Genomic DNA, 22,439 nt, shown 5'->3' on the forward strand with positions numbered 1-22,439 from the left:
TCATTTTCTCTCTCATACGCATATTCTTTGATCCAATTTTGCTCAATATAAACCAAGATGTAAACACTGAAGAGATCGGAATTTGCAGTGTCTTTAAAAGATAGTTCAGATAAAAAATATTAATAATTAGCTTTAACATCTCTAGGTATGAATTTAACACCATGCCCATATATAATTCTCACTGTATTGGTGTTAATATTAACACCAATATGGATTTCAAATACCTGGTATTCATATCAATATCATGATGTAGATTTAAAACCCATGGTGTCAAATTCACATCATATTGATGTCAATATTAACACCAACACAGCGAAAATTATATAAACACTGTTATTTTTTTATAATGAAAAATACCTATAAGGTATAACGAAAAAAATAGCATTAAGACCTACTCTACGATTTTCATTCGCTAGCGATAGTCGGATAGCATTACGTATTCGCATGTTTGTCATTGACGGATTATTTACACGTGGCGGACAACGCATGGTCGAGAAAGCGATGTGTTTGACGATCCGATCAATGGAAGACCAGCCACCATAAACGGTTTAACATCAGTACGACAAACAAATCACCGTCGGAAGTCCGATAATGCCGATTGACGGCATCGGCGCAGCAAACATTCGTTCCACGGCTAATAGTCGCCTGTCGACGAATATCTGAGGATAAAACGCACGCGCGTTTGTCGCCCACGATATTTAATCACCGCTTCAATTTAACGTTGCGCTTAATTATTCCCGAACGATCTGCGTGAAGTATAAGCGTACTTTACGTTCGGCTTTCTAAACGCATTCAATCTCCGGCTGCAACGCTTCGGAACTCCAGTCGTGTAAAGGATAAAAACGAACGTCGATTAATTAATTCCGCGATCCATTTGACGAATACATAACATTGCATTTCCTCCGAATAACTCGAAAGAAAGTTTGAAATTTTGATTTATTGGCTGAGTGGGTTGTTAAATATCGTCTCTATCATATCGACATTACAATGAAAAGAAAGTTAGCATGCATGTTTGTTAAAAGCGTTTATATGAAGACACTTTCGAAATTAGTACAGATCACCAACATCAAGAATGAGCATTTGAGAATCTTAACAGATTTAAACGTAGGAATTAGACAAATATATATTTTCATTGTGTAAAATATATTTTTCTATTGTCACTAATCTTTCAATAATTTATTCGAAAAGTGCGAAAATTTGAGTTTCTCTGGGCGAAGCATCCAGGCGAAGATACGATATAAAAATATATTGCGATGCATCCAACCGAAATAGAAATAAAAGTTTACATGAGGCGTCACGTTAATTATGTTAATTGGAGATGGCATCGTTCCGCATCGACGTTTCGCACAGCATTTTGTTTCATTAGGCGCTGGTGCGATCCTTCCTTTAGAGTCTATGAATGTAAATGTGGCTCGGCTCGGTCGAGCTCGCGTCAAAGAGGACAATCTCAATTTGAATTCTCCGACATGAACTCACGTAGTTTCGCGCTTACGCGTGCGGAACATTAATTTCACCTACAACGATACAACGTTTCCCACGCACAGCTGATTACGGGCAATATACTTGTTACAGAGTGATTTAAACCGAACTTCGCGCTAAATGGAGAAGTTGACACTGCGTCTTTCGTTAAAAATAAATGGACTTTAAAACTAATTGGACTCGTCCATTTTCTGTTATTCATTTTTGGATTGTCCAGGGACAATTGTGACGTCACCAGGCATATAAAAAATTCAGAAAAGGGCTCTAATGGCGAGCCTTTGAAATCCCTCCGTTCACGATCAACGAAGCCTTCGTAACGAAGATAGCATGCGACACGGTATGTCATATATATTGCATTAGGGTAACTTTATTAATTAAGCACAAGGGACAGACGGTGTGGCAGACACGTATTTTCCCTACGTCCATTTGTCCCCTCCCTCATTCGCACTACCGAGGAATGTCATCGGATATCCCTATATATCATCGTAAGCTTCCAATTTACCGGAAACGGAGGTGACACGCGATACCATCGGAATTTCTCATTCCATTTTCACTCATCGATATCGAACCTATTACTTTCGGTGAAAAATTTCAATTTTTCCGTGAGAAACGTGGTATCCGATATTAATCCGAGAGATCTCCTTAATTTATTGGTTGGAATCAAATTTATAGCTCAATTTTGGGAATTGCGGCAAGCGATAGAAAGCCCAATGATTCAGAAAAAAAAAACAAGATTTCTTTCTTCGAAAAATTTACGCTAATAAATTCTTTTTCTATTTAATAAGTATTCTAAAATAATTCCTCAAAATATTTTACGATTGGATAATAGCCGTTGCGGAACTTTCACCGAAAACACATTGGGATCCACATTGTCAGTGAAGATAACGTGTGCTGTACATCGTAGATACATGCTTTACGAATATTAACGTTAACATTCCCGTCTAAGCATGCAAAACAGCAATCGTCTTAAGGTACACGTGTACACACGTATATATGTAGTCACCGTTCGTCCAAAACTTCCCCTCTCAGTCCTTTGAAATGCAGATACAAGCGCACGTTTCTATGCATTTTACGCAGAAACGCATTTTTTGTACGAGTATGCGTCTTTGATGTAACGCGAGCAATATTTCTTTTTTCTTGTATTAAAAAATACAAATAAAAAATAAACTTTAATATTTGCTATCTGCTTTGCTATTCTACAGCTACAGCGAATACGTATACATATATGGATTTTCTTCTTATTCTTTTTCTTGTTAATCTTATTTTTTATATTAGATTTTATTTTGCTATTACTTTTCCTCAAATATTTATCACACGTAAAAAAAAAAACGTATATAAGTAGATGTGCACAATATATAAATATATGTAAGAGTATTCACTCGAGTCCATAAGTTCAGTAAGTCCCTAATGATTGTATGAATCATTAGTCATCTCTACAGAACTATGAACAACACAAAAAGAGATATTAACTCACACCTTTAACAAAAGTTATGTTAACAATTTTCCTAAAGTTTGTTTTAAAAAATTATCTTTTTCCTTAAATTATAATCAAATTTTATATTGAAAGTATTAAATAAATTTTTATAATATACCCGTGATAAAACAAAGGAAATTTTTATTATATTTGTATACAAATATATTTTATATTTATTAAGATGCTACAGAAAGAGGCAGAGAGAGAGAGAGAGAAAGCTTTGTCTTTTCCGCATCTTCAAATAAAAATCAGAGGATATCATTGCACAATTGAAGTGCTCGGATGCTCGGATTTTCTTTGATGTCTTTCTTGTGAAATTAATAAATTTCTTTCTCGCTGGAAAAAATATAAAAAAATGTGAAAATGTTTATTTTACATAAACACATTGACCAAGTTATACAGTCGTGAACCTTCCGCTTGTCAACGTCGCGCGACTTGAATGCAATTACATCGCTCGACTTGCGCGGGCGTCACGATGTTTGCGCATCGCATTCCGGTGTTCTTTCAACACTTCGTCGACTAACAAGCGGTGGTAGACAAAAAGAAACCGATAAGTCAACGAGGGCGATGTGTCCCGCGCGATTTACCTACTAATCGTGAACGGGGTTTTTTCCGTGTTAAGAAACCTGTCGCTTTCGTGCCACGGCGTGTGCACCGATTATTAATCGATATGAATAGAGTATGATTCTTATTTTAAAGAAATCTTATAATGCAATCGATTGTTAATATAAAATTTATTGTTTGAACAGTTGGAAAATGTTGCTTTTGTTAAATTCCAAGCCATTTATTCGTAATTTAAAAATACTTTAGAAAAAAATTAAAAATTTTTCGGATTAATAAATTTAATTAAAAAGAAATATTCGCTTTTTCTTATATATAATATTGTTATCAATTTAAAGAAATTAATATCAATTTCAAGAAAATATTACGTTTATTATTAGTTGCGAAAATAAATGATTGTCATGGGGATTTTTGACGGAAAAAGCTGTCAACTAAAAAGATCAATGGGTTAATCTCCCAGTCATCCAAGCGGGGATGAAACTTGGCCTTTTATATAGCTGATAAAACGACACCGTACAGCTTCACCCTCCGATCGTTCCTTGAAGCGCAAAGATCTCTTTGATTCCAGCTAATCCTGTTAATTGTAGCGTAGACTTAACGCATCGGTGAATTTTCCCATGGAAAGTATTATCGTTAGCTTTCACGCAATGACACGCCGAGTATCTTTCACTATCATCGCGTCAACATGCCGTCAACCATCGCGCAACCTACAATATTTATGACTGTCTGTGTGCTATAAAGTCTTGTCATTAATATGAAAGTAAATTATACAGAATGAATTAAGAATTTCCCTACTGACGAAAAAAAATTATTTGTTAATAATAAATTATATTTTTTGTATAGTACTATTTTTATATAGTACTAATAATAATTTATCTATCAAAAAATAATATTATCATTTTGTATGTCTAGAAATTCTTACAATTTGACATATATTTTCTTAAGTTTATCGCCAATTAATAATTCTTGCAACATAATTTTATATAATTGTCTATAATAATTTTCATAAATGACAACGAAAAATATTCCAAGTTGATTTATTAAAATATTTAAATATATTAATTATAGTTTCTTTCTCATAATAATTTTTTTCATCTTAATCTATTTTTCATTGATATATTTTAGATATTGTGTTAATTTAACATTGATAAGCACAAAATAAAAGAGGACAGAGAGAATCAAAAAATACATAAGACCGTCAAATACAAAAAAGCTCGTATAAAATTAAATCATCCGGAAGATTAGGTTATCTCTCAAAGAATGAAACGTTGATCGTATACGACGGCGCTTATACCCTTATTATGCCCTCCGTCTGGAGAGCTCCTGGTATCTAATTGGCCGAAAGAGAAGAAGGCACTCGAAGCTCGGGGTGCTCGATCGCGATTTGCGGTTTTAATTAAGCCTGGTAATCCCCGAGAACGAGAGTTCGTGATTTCTTCCATCGCATCTTCGACCTTTCTCCCCTGAGTCGTTATCAGTGCAAACATTGCTTCATTCCAGAATAGAAATATGTATGACTGTACATGCATATGTCGCTTGGCGGCCTGAAACCGGAAGTCGTGACCGATAAAAAATGCTTCTGCGTCAGCTTCATGATTATTAAAACGATACGTCGCTTCATCGTCGCTTAACATTATACCGTTCCAGAAATAGAACAAATCTTAAGAATCTAAACAATGATATTTTAAATATTCTCTACTAAAAGTAGATATTCATGAAATGATAATTTTTGTTGAAACTGTATATAAACCCCTTTGTTAAATTTAATTAATGCATTACTAACACCATTAAGTTGCGATATGACACAAAACTTTATCAAATTGATTCTTTTCTAACTGTTTTTTTATATATTTCTTGATTTTAATTTCAATTACAATTAAAAGCGAATATGATAGATATCAAATGAAATGATTATGAATCTCCAGCTTGCAACATAATCAAAGTTGGACACGTTCTCTAGGATTTACGACTTGTTCAGCTGGTCATCCTAATTGTAGGTAATGTTTATGAACTCCGACCTGTGTTTCCATAAATTGTGCAGCATGATGTTAACTCTGGACTCTAGATATTCCTCTCTCGACGTCGTAATAACGGTTCATGAATCTACCTGTACACACCTACGCAAACGCAGACGTGTGGGCCCGTGTGTTTCCGCCTCTGCGTTTCCTTATCAGGTAAACCGTATGCGTTACGATGCGTTAAAAGTTACAATACAAAACGCGTTCTTATTTAACCGTTGTTACACTAAATGGGAAAAAAAGTTTAACGAAGTAAATCTAAAAGATATCTCTTTTCCAGATTGCCGGATAATGAATAATAAAAAGAGAAATGAATAATATGTCTTAATATATTTAAAATCAAAATTCGAATTTAATATTTAATAAATAGGCTAGTAATAATAATCAAAAAATTATTTCCAAAGCATAAAATTTCTAAAATAGTTTTAATTAACGATAGATTAAAAATAGTTTTTGATTCTTTTGATACAAAAGAACCGTAAAAGTTCTAATGTTCTTTCTCTTCGATTCTATTATTAATCAAGTAAAAATATTTTGATAACTTACGAAAAATTCTCACTTTAATCGTACTGCACTTTTTTATTTAAAAAAATATATGTTGTTTTTTATACATCTTTTCAACACATGTAATTTTATGTTCATTCATAAAAATTAGGAATTAAAATACAAAATGAAATGATAACGAAAATATATGATTGATGTAGTGGAAAATCTTATCAGACAGTGACTGACAATTAATATATCGTGACACCGAATTAAAGCTTAATTAACAAGCTGTCGTCGATAAAAGCGAATAAAAGTGAAAGGGGCAGCGGAAGTGAAGATGTCGAAACGTCGATGCCTGTCAATCGGAATTAAATGGCTTAGTACCGCCTCCAATGCGCCTACCTATAACGTACACACAAATGCAAAAACGACGTCCTGTGTGCTTACATTAAGCGGACAAATTTTTCTATTAATATTCAGACTACTTTATCATTTACATAGTTAATTGCATAGTACAATCGCTTCACGTACACAAAGAACGGAAGCGCTCATGTTATGAGATCTTTTTGCGAATGCAGGCACACGGAACGTCGTTGATAAAGCCGACTGTACTGTCGAGCAATGCAAGTTAGTTTCAGAGTTGCAGCTGACGCTTTTTGTTTGTTTCTACTGTAAGCATTTGGTATTATCTCTGTCAACGTAACAAATAAAGTACATCATTAGTATGAATAAAATAATTGTTAACACCATAATATCAAACACTCTCTCCAAACATGTAACACACGATTAAATAATTTTTAGCTTACGTACAATTAAAACTACTTTTTCAACTTCGAATAATGAAGATATTACTGTACACGTCAAGATGGATGCTATAGAATTAACTCGCGCGTAGCAAAGAACACGTGCTGGTTCTATCACGTATCCTACTTGTAGTCTTTATTTTATCACGTTGGTAGAACGTGAATGCAAGGAAAATCACGTGGGTGAACTAAACGTGCCAAGAACTTCCGGTTACTGCAAACCGTGAACATTAGGAAATTACATTGAGAAAAATGTTCTGATTACACCGACAAGAAGTACAAATAAAACGAATTTTGATGATATGAATCAGATTTCTAATTATTTTAATTAAATTTCTGATTATTTTAACTGGAATATTTGATAGATTTAACTATAAATGTCTAATTTATATCTCTCTGGTAAAATTTATCGGAATTCTGATTAATTCAACAATTAAGGCTTTTTTCCAGTATATAAACACAATTCTCATATCGTACAAAAATTCTTTAGCTAATAAAAACTGCGATTTTTAATTTAAAAAAAACTTAATTTTTATATACCGTTTAGTATTAAAAAATATTTATTATATCGCATAATTTCCTATCGCATCTCAAACGAGATTCAAGTTTCAAGCAAACATCTATTCGAGATTAATCTACCTTTACGCTCTTCGTTATCGCAGCTTCCGGACAAACAACGCTTAAGCGACAGTAGAGACGACGAGTATAAATGCGATAATAATTGCGACAAGCGAATGGTAATTTGCTCGCACACCTTCAGCCTTATCAAAGGAATAACAGGACGACAGCGGTACTATCTCAGATGGCGTTTTCGCGCAGAAGCGATTCTTCGCTTCCACGCCGTTACACGTTGCATCTCGCGGCAGACAATGGTCAGGACAAAAAAAAAACGTCAGTGCAGCAATCATCGCCGCACAAGGGAACCGCGCGAAAATGGCACGTCCTACCTCCGCTAGCTTTGTCTCGAGCCCTAGCCTCGAGTTTTACTACCATTGCCAAGGGCAAAGGAAAGGGCTACCGAGTCAGAGAAATAGTTAGCTAAGACAGCGAAAGAGGCTAAAGAACATCATCGCTCGAGCATTCTTGCTTTTATACAGCACTTACATGTCAGAAAGAATCGTATATAAATCTATATACATAATTTTATTTTGTTATTATAATTTTTCATATTTTTATAATTTTTTATAATTTTTTGAATACGAATCCACGTTTTTTAAATTGTTCCATCACGTCACACAAGTTTAAGAAGTTTAATTTACAATTAAAGTAGCAAAAAAAAATGTTTTCACGTATTTTGTCATTTTCTAATATGATATAATTACAATAATCAAAACTGTAACGTAATGAAGCAATTCAATCCAAGAAACTACTCGAAATGTCTAGTCTAGTTTTAATATTCTTTTTGTAGAAGAGTAATTCACATTACTATAGATATTTTATGTCACTAATATGAAAATTCATCGCCATGTAATTTCGAAGTCGCAGAGTAGCAATCCTTTGTTCATTTAATAATGGTTATCCTTACAAGCTAAGTTCAAAATAAACCTATCTATGATTTATATGATCTTACTACGAATGTGAGACGACCATTCAAAAGAAACGAAGCTACGTATCGACTTGTTTTACCGTGGACGATCATTTTGATGGAGCATTGTTTGCTCGTCCACTCCCCTTTCACAGTGGACGTTGCTCGTGAAGAGCGAACCCGTGTAAACTCGCCTTTAATGGAATAAGGAGGAACGATCTTGCCCCTCTCTCGCTGCCTCTCCTCGTGTTCTCTCTCCTCACCTTTCTCTTCGAGCGACCACGGGGGCGAAGCATTGTGCTATCGATCGTTTTCTCGTTCCCGAGACACGGGAGAGCTCGAATCGTGGCACGACGTGAATTCGTGACTCTCGCGCGCGAGGATCGATCGATCTGGGCTCCACAAGGCGTAGGGGAGGTACATGGATGGACAGAGGAGAAAAGTCGATCGAGAGATCGCGATTCGCGAATGAAGGAGCGAACGAAAGGATCGAGAAAGCGAGCGAGACGATCTAATAATAGGGCAAGCATGTACATTAACGTACTTCCGTGAGAGCATCGTTAAGGGCGCCGAGAAACCGGAAAGTCGACAGAAGAGGCGAAAGGGGGAAATGGAGACGTGGGAAGAGGACGAGGAAGGGCGTGAAAGAGGAGGCCCAAGAGTAAATTTAGACGGGCGCCTTCTGGACGCGGCAGCTGTGAAAACGTGTCGATGAATCGACACTCTAAACGCACGCCTCTAATGCGAAGAACAAGAAACCTGAATTTCTAACCCTTTCGCGGAAATAAATCGAACTTGTTAATTTTCTGTGCTTAGGATATATACACTTACTTGCTTAAAAACGGAGGTTTAATTCACGATTTGATAATTAATATAATTATGTGCGAATCTTTCCAGAATTGTCACATTTTAAGTTTAGAACATTTTACAAAATTCCCTGATTTCCCTGATTTCCAGTTTTGTGGCAACCCAGCTTGCTTTAAACACTGAGAAAAATATTTCTCCAAAAATACATCTTCCTCGCTTTCGTCTTCTCAAAATAAAACTTATAAAGAATGCGGAAATATATGATTTTCTTAAATAAATATTTCATAAAATACGAAAGATGGAATATATGTTTTCTGATGGAATATATGTTATTGAATTCATTGAAGAGATCCAACATTATTATTCGCAGATAAGATTGCAACAGTTTGTGCTACCCTTAATCATCATGAATACTTTATATAACGTTTTCACACACTTTGAGAAAAGATCGCGAGCAAATATACAGACGACACCGATGGAATCACACTTTTTTACAACCAGCGGCCGATATAATCGCATTCCATTTTCACTACGACAAGCCTTCGTCGAGTCCAACATTGGCGCGAGTGCATAATAATCGTCTCACCTCCCGTTGCGAACAACCTTATCTGACGGTAATTTTGCAGAATGAGGTGCATCATTATGGAACGCGCGATGCAGCCGTGCGCATTGTATAATTCAATACAAGCTCCGAGTACAAACTCCAACTGGCGTTCGTGAAGTTTCCAAATTACTGAGCCGACGAACGTGACGAGAGCCGAAGTGATTCAGATGAGATTGTCGCGCACGCGGTGCACACCGACATTTGGAAAATGGAATTTTGCTGGACCCTACCAAACGCAAATTACTCTATCTAGTTGTAACGCGAAAAAAAAACATATAACATGATTTATGCAACTGTTCTAACATTTAAACAGAGACTGTTTCTGTCAAACAACTGTTTACGATCTAGGCAACTTGCAACGTAAAATTATAACATTATAAAAAAATGAAATTATTATAATTTCGACGTTAAAACAGAGAAATATCTGTATTTACTAATAATCGATGGAAAATAGATTTTTCTACAATTGTGATATAGAGGAAATTAAATTCTCACTGAAATTTAATAATTTTGAGGTATCGAGAAGCCTTCACGTTTTGTACTTGAATTACATATAATTTTTATACAATCTAAGATCAATCTTGTTAAAAAAAATTGGCAATTTATGTACCGCGTTTGAATCTTTCCTTAAATCTTAAAACCTGTACTGTAATAAATTCCTGAAGATATTTCTATTGCGTGGGGAATAGGAAGGTAACCATTTCATGTTTCTTATCCATTTTTTTAAATGCACAGTTCAGATATTGTCGAAGCTTATAAAATTACAAATTATTTGCTAGCCAGCAAATGATTATAATCTTATACATTTGAATAATTAAAAAATTTCATTGTAAAGTTTCATTTCAAGAATGTTATTACGAGAAAATAACGAATGAAGATAGATAGAATCAGTTTGGTATATGGAATACGAGACGCAATAATAGAAATAATTAATTCAAAAATTCTTTCAAACGATAAACAAGCTAAATGAACCGAATTAAATTCTACAAGCTCTTAAAATAACTGTTATTTACTAATATACGCTTTTTTATTTAGCTAAAAAAATTTCAAAGAAAGTAATGATTAATAAAATAGAAATTTAGACACGATTCATCGGAATGCTGATGGGACTTGGGCGATTTTCCAAGCGTAAAGCTAGCGACAAGTTCATGAAGACGCATGGCAAATTACAACTCGCTTACCTAAGTGACGCGATTAAGAAAAAATATGGAAACAGTGCACGCAAATATAGGGGATGGAAAACCGGGCACGAGACTGAGGGGATACGTCAGCAGAAGTTATCGCGGCACGCGTGCGACGTAAAATTAATGTTGGAATCGCGTGCAGACCGCCGAAACACGAGGGTTGCACCTGCACGTCACAGCTCTAAAAAGCAGTGAAGGCACGCGTTCCGAACGAACGCCCCTTATTTCTTTATCTCTGTATCGTCCTTTACAAGAACGACCGTCGTCGTGTTTCTATCCTCGTGAAGCGCGAATTACGTACTTACAGCAATCAACGATTCCCGAGTAAATTATCATCATATTCGAACGAACTAACTCTTGGACCAGCGCGACGGTCAAATTAAATTGTCGTGAATAATATTCCTGGGAAATTATATTTCGTAAAAGCACGGTTTCAAAATTCAACAAAATCTAAATTACTTTCATCGCGTCAAATTCAAAGCTGAATTCAATTCTACAATGAGATTTCAGACAAAAATTAATTTTTATACAAGTCCTCAATCTCGTGTTGCCCTTTTTTTTTCATTTACTGGAAGGATTCAAAAATTATTCTTTTCGTAAATAAGATTTCTCTCAAAAGGGCGCATGTTCTCTTCAAAGGAAACCTTTTAGTCCCCCAAACCCTGAAGAAATTAAAAACGCCCCACGAAAAATCTGGTACTCTGCAGGGGTGCAACACATATGCGTTGCATGCTGCGTATATTACTAAGGGTTGTGGACGTAAAGTGACTCTGGTGCATGGCAGTATGGAAAGGGTGCGCAGATAAACCCTGTAAACATTCACGATAAAAGCATCCCTCGGGAGAAAACCGGATGAGAAAGACGAGTGCCACGAGATCCACGTCGACAGCAATTGTCTCAAGATTCAAGGCAGCCGAAAAAAGAGAAAAAAAAGAGGGAAGTCACAGGGATTTTTTATATGTTCAACGTAATCTCGCATGAGAAGGTTCGGTCGAGTGGCGGCGAAGATGAGGAGTTTTGTGAATCCTTAATGCAGAAAACACTCAATTAATCCTTTGGTCTCAACAACGAAGCTTTAATCAAAGGTTCGCCGAAAGAGGGTAGTATTACACACGCCACGGAGCAGAAAGATCGATAGACGATAGAAATAATAACGAATAATGTATGCCTATATACATGCATATATAGTGTACAGTTTCGTACATCATGTGTTTGTGTTCACATCAGAGAAATATTTTTCAATAAAAATTGGCGATGAAAATTATTCATTCATAATATTCAACTGCGTACTATTTGCAATATTAAATTATTTTTGATAAACACGACATTTATTAAAATTTTCGATAAAAAATAAATTCTCGCAATATATAAAACGTATACATTTGCATGCTAAAAATCGAAGCGTTACGCAACGATTAAAAAATGATTAATATACTCTACGTATATATACATATGATGTGATATGTCATGCAATATAGAGAGGTAAAGCGGGGATAAAATAATAATCTGCTTTTGAAAATACAAGGAATCGTTATATCGATGATAGAGGATAACCGGCGCGTTTATCACCGTATGCAGCATTCAGTTGCGCGATTCATCCGATGTTTGCGTATTTTATGTGTATGTACGTGTTGGTGTGTTTTACAATCCTGATAAAGTAATATTTGTAAACGCAGTGCACGATAAGAGCCAGAATCCCCATCGATATGCTGATCGCGCACTTTGTATATTCCGAGGTTTATATAACGCGACCATGACTCGTAATTGATTAATAAACGACTTTATCTATAATCAATTAGCTTTAATCTTTTGATTAGCTTCGACTATTAGTCTCTCTCACGAATTAAAAAAAAATAAAAAAAAAATAAAAGATTATTGGATTGAGATAAAAAAAATTAACCGATATGTTAGATTATTAATAAAGCTGCCGAAGAAATCGCAGTTATTTAAGAAATAGAAATAATTAAAACAAATTTCCTTTTGGATAACAATCAAGATTTTACACAGGTACTTCCTTCCAAAGATTTGCTATAGGAAATTGCTAAAGTAAAGTACAGTACTCATCTAAGAAATATGCGACGCAAAGGTCGTATACTATTAGCATTCATGTACCGTTCTGTACTTATTCTACTCGCGACATCTTTCGTAACCGCGTAATAAATCAGACTCTTCTCAGTCAAAAAGCTGACAAAAGACGAAACGAGACCGTTGGAACCGCTTTAAGAGTTATTTTTATTGAGCATTTTTTTTTCTTTCTGTCTAGGTGCTGAACCGAGCTCCGCGGAAAAGGGTGTGTACATCCTACACGTACATTCATACGCTCATTCGCACATATTATATATATATATATATGTTACTTTTATACAAGCAAGCCAAATAAAGTTTCATACAAATGCACGTATGGGTACACGAAACGTATCGAGCTTCATGCACAGAAAGTAAGTCAGTTCATATACACGTACATATATATATTATGTATGTATTACATATGTAATATATACGAAATAAGAGAACGAATTTCACACATACGTTCATGTGTGTACGTATGCGAATGCAAATATTCGTGGTAAAAAGGCTCTTTCTCGTCTCCGCACCCGAAGCATTTCGTTGCTAAAGAGCATTACCGCGGAAGTAGTAGAACTCTATTAATAAACAATGAACTTATATATAGGATGTCTCGTATACGAGAAACAAGCTAAGAGAAGTGAAAAAAAAAATTACGATTGAAATAAAGCTGTCGGAATATATTTATTCGCAAGGAGGTAACTCAAAATTACAAGACGGCAAATTGAGTTTTGACGATAAACTTATAAGTAAGGATTTCTCAGTTCCAATTTAAGAAAATTTTAATTCGCGATATAATTGACAAAATATTTAATATCGCATATTGACAGATTGCAATAACTATATGTTTATAAAATTAAAAATCATTTGCCAATCTATTAAAAAATCTAAAATTAAAAAAAGAATGTTCAACGTTGATATGACATCCTATATATTTCTGAGAAGAAACGAGGATGCAATGAACGCGATGGAATTTTTTGATGAATTACGAATATCGGAAAACGAGAAAAACGAAGCGAAAATGACGCTGTAAGAACTTCATCGATCGGCAGTAACTCAATATCCTTGAAAAGCTCACAATGCATCATAATTACGGAGATCATGGTCAATAACCGCGTAAAATCCACGCCAAAACGGTATTTTTGCAATTTTTCAAATTATATTTAAATAAAGAGATGTCTCATAAAATGTCTTATAAAAAATTAAAAATTTCATTAAAGATCGATTTTATTAAAAAAAAAAAAACATCGGATAAATTTAGAGCAACTTTAATATAGCTAATTTAATTAAAAATATAAAATAATCCAAAGCCCGTACATTTATTATTAAATATGTATCGTTACTTGAAATCCGATGCAGTTTGATTTCAAAAGCGTTACAGCTAACAATGACACATTCAGAGTGAAATTTCATATCTGTGTATGAGACCGCGAGCAATTAAACAATTACACTTTGTTTTGAGATCAATTAAAATTCCAAACAATTACTTACATATAAAATTATAAAATAAACTTAGTGCAATTTGAATGTATAAACAAATATATTATAAATGAAAAAAAGACTATAATAAAATCAGATAAAAATGTCAGAAATTTAGTAATTATTAACATTTTTATTAAATGAAGGAATGTCTTATGCATTTTGTGACACATCTTCTGTATATAGATATAAACGATAAAAAACTTACAAATCCATTATTTCAATAATACTATGCAATTTCTCACTCACCGATCCGACGCGCAGCGGCAGAGATGCGATGCTAACTATGAACCTACAAAATACAAATACGTCGAAATTATATGTGATGCTCTAATATACAATAATTAATGTTTCGCAAAATAATTGTTACGCGCACGAAATAATTACAAACCACTAAGCTAGCGTCAGATTAAGCACGACTCGTGATTCTCGATTCGTAGCGGATTCGTAGAAATTTATCATTCGCTAGAATTCTCCACGCTGCTCGCGATTCGTTCACCGTTTGTATAATGCAGCTCTATATATACCACCTTGATTTATGGCGATATGAATTCGTGCTCTTTGATTTCGTCGAAAAACCGTTCCGCTCGCGAATTGGCGCAAATGGTGAACGACAAATGCAACGAATCTCCGTGGTACTCATAATTTAATTTTAATTTCGCGATCACGTGTCAGATACGCAATAATATATAAAACAATACATAAAACAATATATAAATAGACACAATGTACGAAATACTCACTTCGTGATTGCTCTGCCGTCGTCCCGATGCCTCCCAGGCCTCCTCCTCCTCTCAGTTTCCTTTGTCGCACAAGTTCTTTCACTCGCGAAAACGTAATTAATTATACGAGCGTAATTATTATTCGAATATGAGAGAATCGCGCGGTACTTTAAACGGCACTCCCGACACACGCGATATGCACTTTACTGCGTTGCGAGAGAGACACGCGTATTTTATTAATAATCGGTAAATATATTGCGACTGTTCGTTACTAAAAATCACACGATCCGATGAGCCATGTATGTTAATCCACGTTTTCGAACTGAAAATAATAAACGAACTAAATGTTTTAATTATCGAAAAAGTCGAGGTGCAAAATAAAATTTATTCAATCGAAGGACAATGGTTCGTAAGAATTGGGACGAATAGAATGAAAAATATGTATGGCTTATACGTTCAGATCTATAAGAAACCGAAAGCAAAAAACAATTGTATCGATTTTACAATAATTGCAAAGCTGCTTTTTCTGCCGAACGCAGTCATTGATCTACAATTTCATTCTCCATCATTCTCATTTCGCGGATGAATAAGTCAACTCGCCTCGACAAACGATTATCGCTGTACGCAGAGATTAATTAGTCGCTTGGTGTAACAATTACTAATTAATCGTAAAAGATGCTCGCATTTCCCTCTCGATACTTTGAAAAATGATAACGCCACGCCGCGTCGCTGCCTATCGGCACGAATGTCGCATTACGAATGCGGCAAGGGCGACCGATATTGTAAACAACAGCACGCAGTATGACGTCAGAAGGCCAAAGTATTTGTTGGAAATAAACGTTTATCCGAATGCTTGTATGTAACATCTTTCAAATTGATATTAACGATCAAGTTATCAGCACACATCCCGTTCTGCTAACTCACGTTGCACGAGGTGAAAGACAACAGATTTTCGCTCGATTAGGAAGTTCATTGTTAGTGCATATATAGTGACTCGAATCCTAACTCGATGAATGTGTGATCTGAATATAATTGTTCAAACTTTAATTACATAAATTTACTTTTCTTCTCGCGCGGCAGCTTAAATAGTTAATTAATTACTCCGTTTGGATAAAATTGTTAAACCTAATATTCATGTAGAAAATAAAAGATACTTTCGTTTCAAGGTAGAAAATATATTTATAAATTAATGTGATTTCTATAGAAATTTTTATTCAGTTAAGGTGAAGTGAATGATTTTTGTATATCAAGAAAATCAAATTAAATTGCAGCAAGAAATATCACAACTTTTATATTATTAAAATCTTAATAAATAATTATTATAAATTAATTTTCATAAATATTTTTCAAACGTAGATAATTTCGTTTTTCAAATAAACATTTAACTTATATCTGATACATCTATATATGTATATATAGATGTGTATATACACATCATGTCTAAAAAAGATTAAATCTCCAACAAATTTATCGATAATAGTATTATCTATTAATCAATGTAGAACAAGAAAATTATTGCTCCAAAAATATCATTTAAAATATAAAACATATTAAATGATATATGATAATCCTTTGAAAATTTATTTTTTTGCGTGAACAATTGTTTTATTCAACTGAGCATTTAAATTACTAAAAGGCGGCCATATGTGTAAATAAAAAAGCCCACGGTATGACGTCAAGGCCAAACAATCGCAATAAAAATATTTGTTATAAATAAACGTGTACCTGAACGGTAATAAGCCCTGTTACATTTAAATCATTAAACATAATTTTTTTCTCATGTCATTCTTGAAATATGTACTTGAGAGATATATAATTTTTCTCGACTCAACAGACACTCGAGATATGCAATTAAAAAATTACTAGTACATAATATACAGTTCTCTTTCAAGAACTGATGACACATTAAACGTCAAAATTGCAAATATTGAAAATAATAAAATTAAATTAACTCGTAATTAAGATCCTTATTTTTAAGAAATTTTAACTTACATATCTCTAAATGAGAAACATAGAAGTTAAACATTAAAAGTATTTTTACATACCAAGTTTTCCTTGTGCATAAAAATTATTTGATGTCTTAGCCGTTAGAAATTAATGAGATACTAAGTAATAACAAGTCAGCAACTTTCCTTATCAAATAAGTAGGAAATGTTCCTTGAAAATATCTATCGGCGAGACGATAAAACGAGGAGAACGAGGAATCGGGACATTCAACTACTCAGTTTATCGTCAACTTTCGTAAACTCATTGCTTGACCGTACTTGACACTAAAGTATTCTTATAAATACGATACTTGATGCACATAAATACGCTACTGTTCTCTCTCTTACAGCGTGAGAGAATACGCGTACGATTTGCCACGTGAAATTAACTCTCAACACCTTAGAAACGACACTGCTCGAATTATTATGTTAACATATTATAAAACGTATTGTTACCAATGATACTCATTTATCGATGAAATTAATTGTATACTCAAAGTCAACATTTTAATTTTAATAAATATAAAAGGATTTAAATAATCAATTTTACGAAAAAAAATTTTAATTTTATCTAGTCAAAATATTATCGGATAAACTAATTACACAATAATTATATTTCATTATGATAGGTTAAATAAAGGGCTAAACGTTCCGTTTCTCTATGCATTATCGAGCATGTAACCATGCAATAATATTGCAATAATAGATCCGTATTGAAGTCCATTCCGAAATTGCGTTTTGCATGATTGTTACGAATCCGCCCAGTATTATCGTCATTAATATGATTATCATTATCATTAACGCGAATGCTCCATACCGTGCACGAACGCACAATCTCTTCGCGAAGTCATCGACAACGCATAGTCGTGCCTCGGCAGCGACTTTCCGCTTCCGGTACGACCGTAATCGGCAACGAAGATTCTCCCACCGGTTACCGTTTCCAACCTCAAACTCGATAAACAGCGTATATCTAATGGTCCCGATAAGAAGCGTTTAGCAATGAAGGGAACGACTTCCGGATCGACGATTTACGTTAAACTCCGATATGAACCTGGAGTTGAAATAAAATAAAATTTTTCAGCTAATCCTTCATATTAAAAGTATTTTATCGAGACATATAATTTTATGTTGATACTCCAAAAGAATAATTTATTAATATATGGATTAGGTATATGTAATTATATAACAATCAATTGTATTATCAAATGTATAAAGATCTGAAAACTACTCAAATATGTACATTCGGGAATATCTTTTCATTATTAATGTACATGAATATTGAATGATTTAATACTTCAATATTTATGTACATTAAAGTAAGAATCAAATTGTTCTACATATTTGCGATCACAAATGCAGAAACGTGTGCGCTCTATTTGCGAGTCTTACAAAGTAGTTACGAAAATGCTCGCGTATTTTTCGTAAAATTTTATTTTGTGATCGATATTTTTTTCCCAGTCACTTGAATCTTTCGCGAATTGCTCGCTCAAACGATTTCGTAACTCGGCGTCGCGGCGCCCGGATTATCTTGTTACTTCAAACCAGCTCGACATACCTTTCCCGTACATCGACTTCTGTACACTATACACATATCGCACGTCGTGGCAATGTCAAAGTTAGTCTTGTCCATTTACACTAACCTTCATCCCCGATCGACTAAACGCGACAACGCGAGGAAATCGCGGTCATAGATTGATGAGGAAATAAACAGTATTTCACAATACCAACGTGTGATTTTACTTAGACCTCGATGCTTTAATTTCCATCTAAAATGTTCCAACAAAGTGCAGTATAAAGTATTTTGTATTTTTATTAGAAACAGTCCACTCGAGTCCTCGTTAAAATTTTATGTCGAATTTTTAGTATGTCTGAGTGTTGATTTAACATATGACTTTTTATTTAAATTGACTTTCAAAATTTCTTAGTGTTAAAATAACACATAATTTATGAGTAAGTGAATTTAACATAAAAATAACATTTTTTAAAACAAAAATTCTAAGATAAATGAATAAAATGTGTTAACATATTATAAATGTTAGTTTTAATAAAGAAATATGATTGCGTGTAAATTGTGTCAGTGTCACGTTTTTGGATTTATTTTTTACATAATATTTGTGTTATTTTTTAACATGTTCATCTTGTGTTAATTAATTCAACACAAAAATTGGAGTGGACCGTTTGGGATATGTAAAAAATGTTAAATTTGACACAAATTTTCTATGTAAAATTAAAAATTTGTTGAAATACTAAAATCACGCGAGTGATTTAGCTCGAGTTAATCTTTGCTTCAATTTTCAACATTAAATACAGCTCATTCACGTAAAATCACAAAAAAACCAAGATTTAATTTTTTCTTAATTGCTTATTTAAGGTTCAACGACCTTTTGTTCCAAAACCTTTTGTGAATAAAAAAAAAATAGAAAATGAATGAAGAAAGAATAAAGAATTAGTTGTATTGAGCTCTAGGTGTTGTATATTGAATTGAGACAGTTTCTATTACGATTATAAAGAAGTTAATGATGAAATAAAGACATAGTCATAGATACACTCCACAGGCTGTCGCCTTGCAAGTCGATCCCCTCCGAGCGTTTTCCAGATCGTTAAACATCGTGTCGAGCAAGCGTGTCGCTCATTGACCCTCGTGTTCCAAGGATGTCCGATGGAAATTGACTAACGAAGAGACGTCATCGCGCAAAATGGTCCCGTAAAATAATTGCTGTTTCGAAATATCGCGATTCGAGAACTCTCATGTCTTCTCTCGATAGAAAATAACGTACCATTAATTGCCAACCATACTGTTTTAGATTTCGAGTACATCGAAATTTCGAATTTTCTCCTTTCCTTTGTAAAAGGAGAAAAGTAAGTTACTGATGATCTTTCGAAAATTATGAGAGTCACGACGCGTGACAAAATTCTATTCTACGAAGAGGTTGAAGATATGAGCATCTCTTATTATAATCAGAGGCACGCGCGAGTGTCACTCGAGACGAGATGAGAAACTCGTGATTTCTTTGCGATGATAAACAGACTAAACGTGCAACGTAAAGTCTTACAATTTCATTATGCTCATATGAAATTTCCTCTTTAATAATAATATTACAGACCATAACGCGTCTCTTATTAAATATTGCTTCATCTTCTTTCTATGAGATAAAATATATTTCACAATCAGAATGGTATATGTTCTTAAAATGCTGAATTCATGTTTCTTTCATGTTCTTTTGTGATTTCTTAACTGAATCTTTGCTCATACATTAAATGGATTACCAATAAAGCAAATGCTACAGAAAAGAATAATCAATTACCAGTAAAATATCGTTACATTCCTTTTCTGCAATTACGTAATTCAATTAGTCATTTTATTAAATGAATTTTTTTATTAAACAACATCTTAAATATTTTTCGCCTTAAACATAATTTTTTTAATTTAAATTTTATTTTTAATTCGTCATGGCTTTATGCAAGATCCTGTAAAGATCGTAACAACGCTTCAGAGGAGATTTCCTGAAATCATTTTGAAACAAAAAATTCTAATATCAAAATATCAAGAAAAAATATTTTTCATAGTAGATATCAATAATTATAATCAATTTTATCTTCACATACGTAATCTTTATGTTGAAAAATAATCTTTATATTAAAAAAAGCCGATAATAGCTTTTGCTTTTAGCACTTTGCATTGTGCCATACTTAAACGTACAATTTTGAGGCGATATAATTCGCTAACTTTAAATTCGCTTATAATTCAAAACCTATTTCTAGCCTTGACATTTTAACATTAAAATTTTCGTCTGAAAATAATTTCAGAAGTCTATCCTTAAATGTTCTTTATGGAATATTCAATTAATCTATTTATCTTATTTTCGTACAGATAATTCTATACATATTTTCAATATTTGTTAGATAACACAAATATTTCTTTACTTCATAATTCTTTACTTCATCCTAATCTTCGAAATATATACGCGTTTGGATAACGAAATATATTGAGAAAGTCGCCTCTCTCTACCTTATCACAAAATCGAAGCGACCGTAAAATAAAGAAAGTAATAATAAGTCTGTTTGCGTTGCTTGTACTTTTTGCACTCAGCATCTTCGCTTCTTTCTTTTCAACATCCAAATATATATTTATTTCCTTTTAAAACTCAATCGAACATAAGATAATAATTTCTACATTTAATACATTAAATTTAAATATTAATAATTTGAAATTAACTATTAAATCTAAATAATGAAATACATATATATTACCACCTGCAAATAATATAACAGAGAAATAAAAAAAAAATATATATATATATATAAATTTGTGGAAAGTTCAAACGATTCAAACAGACCTATTAATTCACATTAAGCGTAATCGTTCATCGATCGCGACTCGCTCCTTTCGCAAGCGAGCTGCACTCTTCGGAAAAGTTCACGAGGCCGCGCGAAATCCCGACGTCGACGCGTCAGAAGGTTAGCCGCCTCGTGAATTCTCGCGTTGAGTCTGTACCGAAATGAAATCCACGTTACTCACCGGGATGACTCGTCGCGCACTTCCGTCCTCTCTACCCTCCCGCCTTCTCTCACGTCTCCTCACGCCGGTGTGTAGCTCCGCCGAATCCGTCTGGCGGCGTAAATTCGACGATTACCGTCACACACCTTCTTCGTCACGCACTGCGCGTCCCTGCCTCTATCTCGCGGCGCGAATTTCGTAGCCTCGTAGAGAAATTTCGGAGTACGCGGGATTCGGGAACGACGCGCGACGAACGATCCGCTCGCGTCGTAGTAACGTCACGGAGTCGCGCGGCCCCGGGAACCGTCTCTATCTCTCTTTCTCCCTTTCCCTGCCGCGAGCGAGCGGACCGTGCGCGGAGATACGATATCGATACAAACCTCAGACCGTCATGCACTGACTGCCGGCGTCCGCCCGGCCCGCCGCCGCCACCGCCGCTCTAACCGCTGCCGTCGCGACGACCTTCTGCGCATGTCGCCATTCGCGCGCGCGCATATCCACCAAGTTCGAACGGAAGGAACTTGCGGAACCCCGCCGCTCGCGCCGCCGCCGCGCCAACGAACCCTACCGTCGAATCGCTCAAGATTTAGTCACTTAAACATTATATTTACAGTCGATCAAAATGTTAATATAGCTCTTTTTCAATGATCTTTCGTCTCTGATTTGAGGAAATAAACCGTTGTTACCGTTTATAAAGTATTATCAGTAACCGAACAGAAATTTCTTTGTCTTTCTATTTTTTTTTAAATA

At 34.4% G+C, this 22,439-nt stretch overlaps 1 protein-coding gene across 3 annotated transcripts in view; it reads right to left on the minus strand.

The window, feature by feature from the left end:
- The window catches only part of LOC105146134 (uncharacterized), a 131,988-nt gene extending 109,849 nt beyond the window's left edge, over window positions 1-22,139 (minus strand). The window contains exons 1-3 of one of the 3 annotated variants that reach the window (XM_011056203.2): window positions 21,711-22,135; window positions 15,228-15,528; window positions 14,734-14,776 (exon numbers count right to left, since the gene is read on the minus strand). The gene's annotated coding sequence lies outside the window, so the exon portion shown is untranslated. Of the gene's footprint in view, window positions 1-14,733; window positions 14,777-15,227; window positions 15,529-21,710 lie in introns of all 3 variants that reach the window. The other 2 variants (XM_011056204.2, XM_011056205.2) reach the window with 2 other exon arrangements.
- Between the last annotated feature and the right edge of the window lie 300 nt (window positions 22,140-22,439).

The sequence above is a fragment of the Acromyrmex echinatior genome, chromosome 13 (assembly GCF_024713525.1).
Source record: "Acromyrmex echinatior isolate Ae372 chromosome 13, ASM2471352v2, whole genome shotgun sequence".
Classification (NCBI taxonomy): Eukaryota; Metazoa; Arthropoda; class Insecta; order Hymenoptera; family Formicidae; genus Acromyrmex; species Acromyrmex echinatior.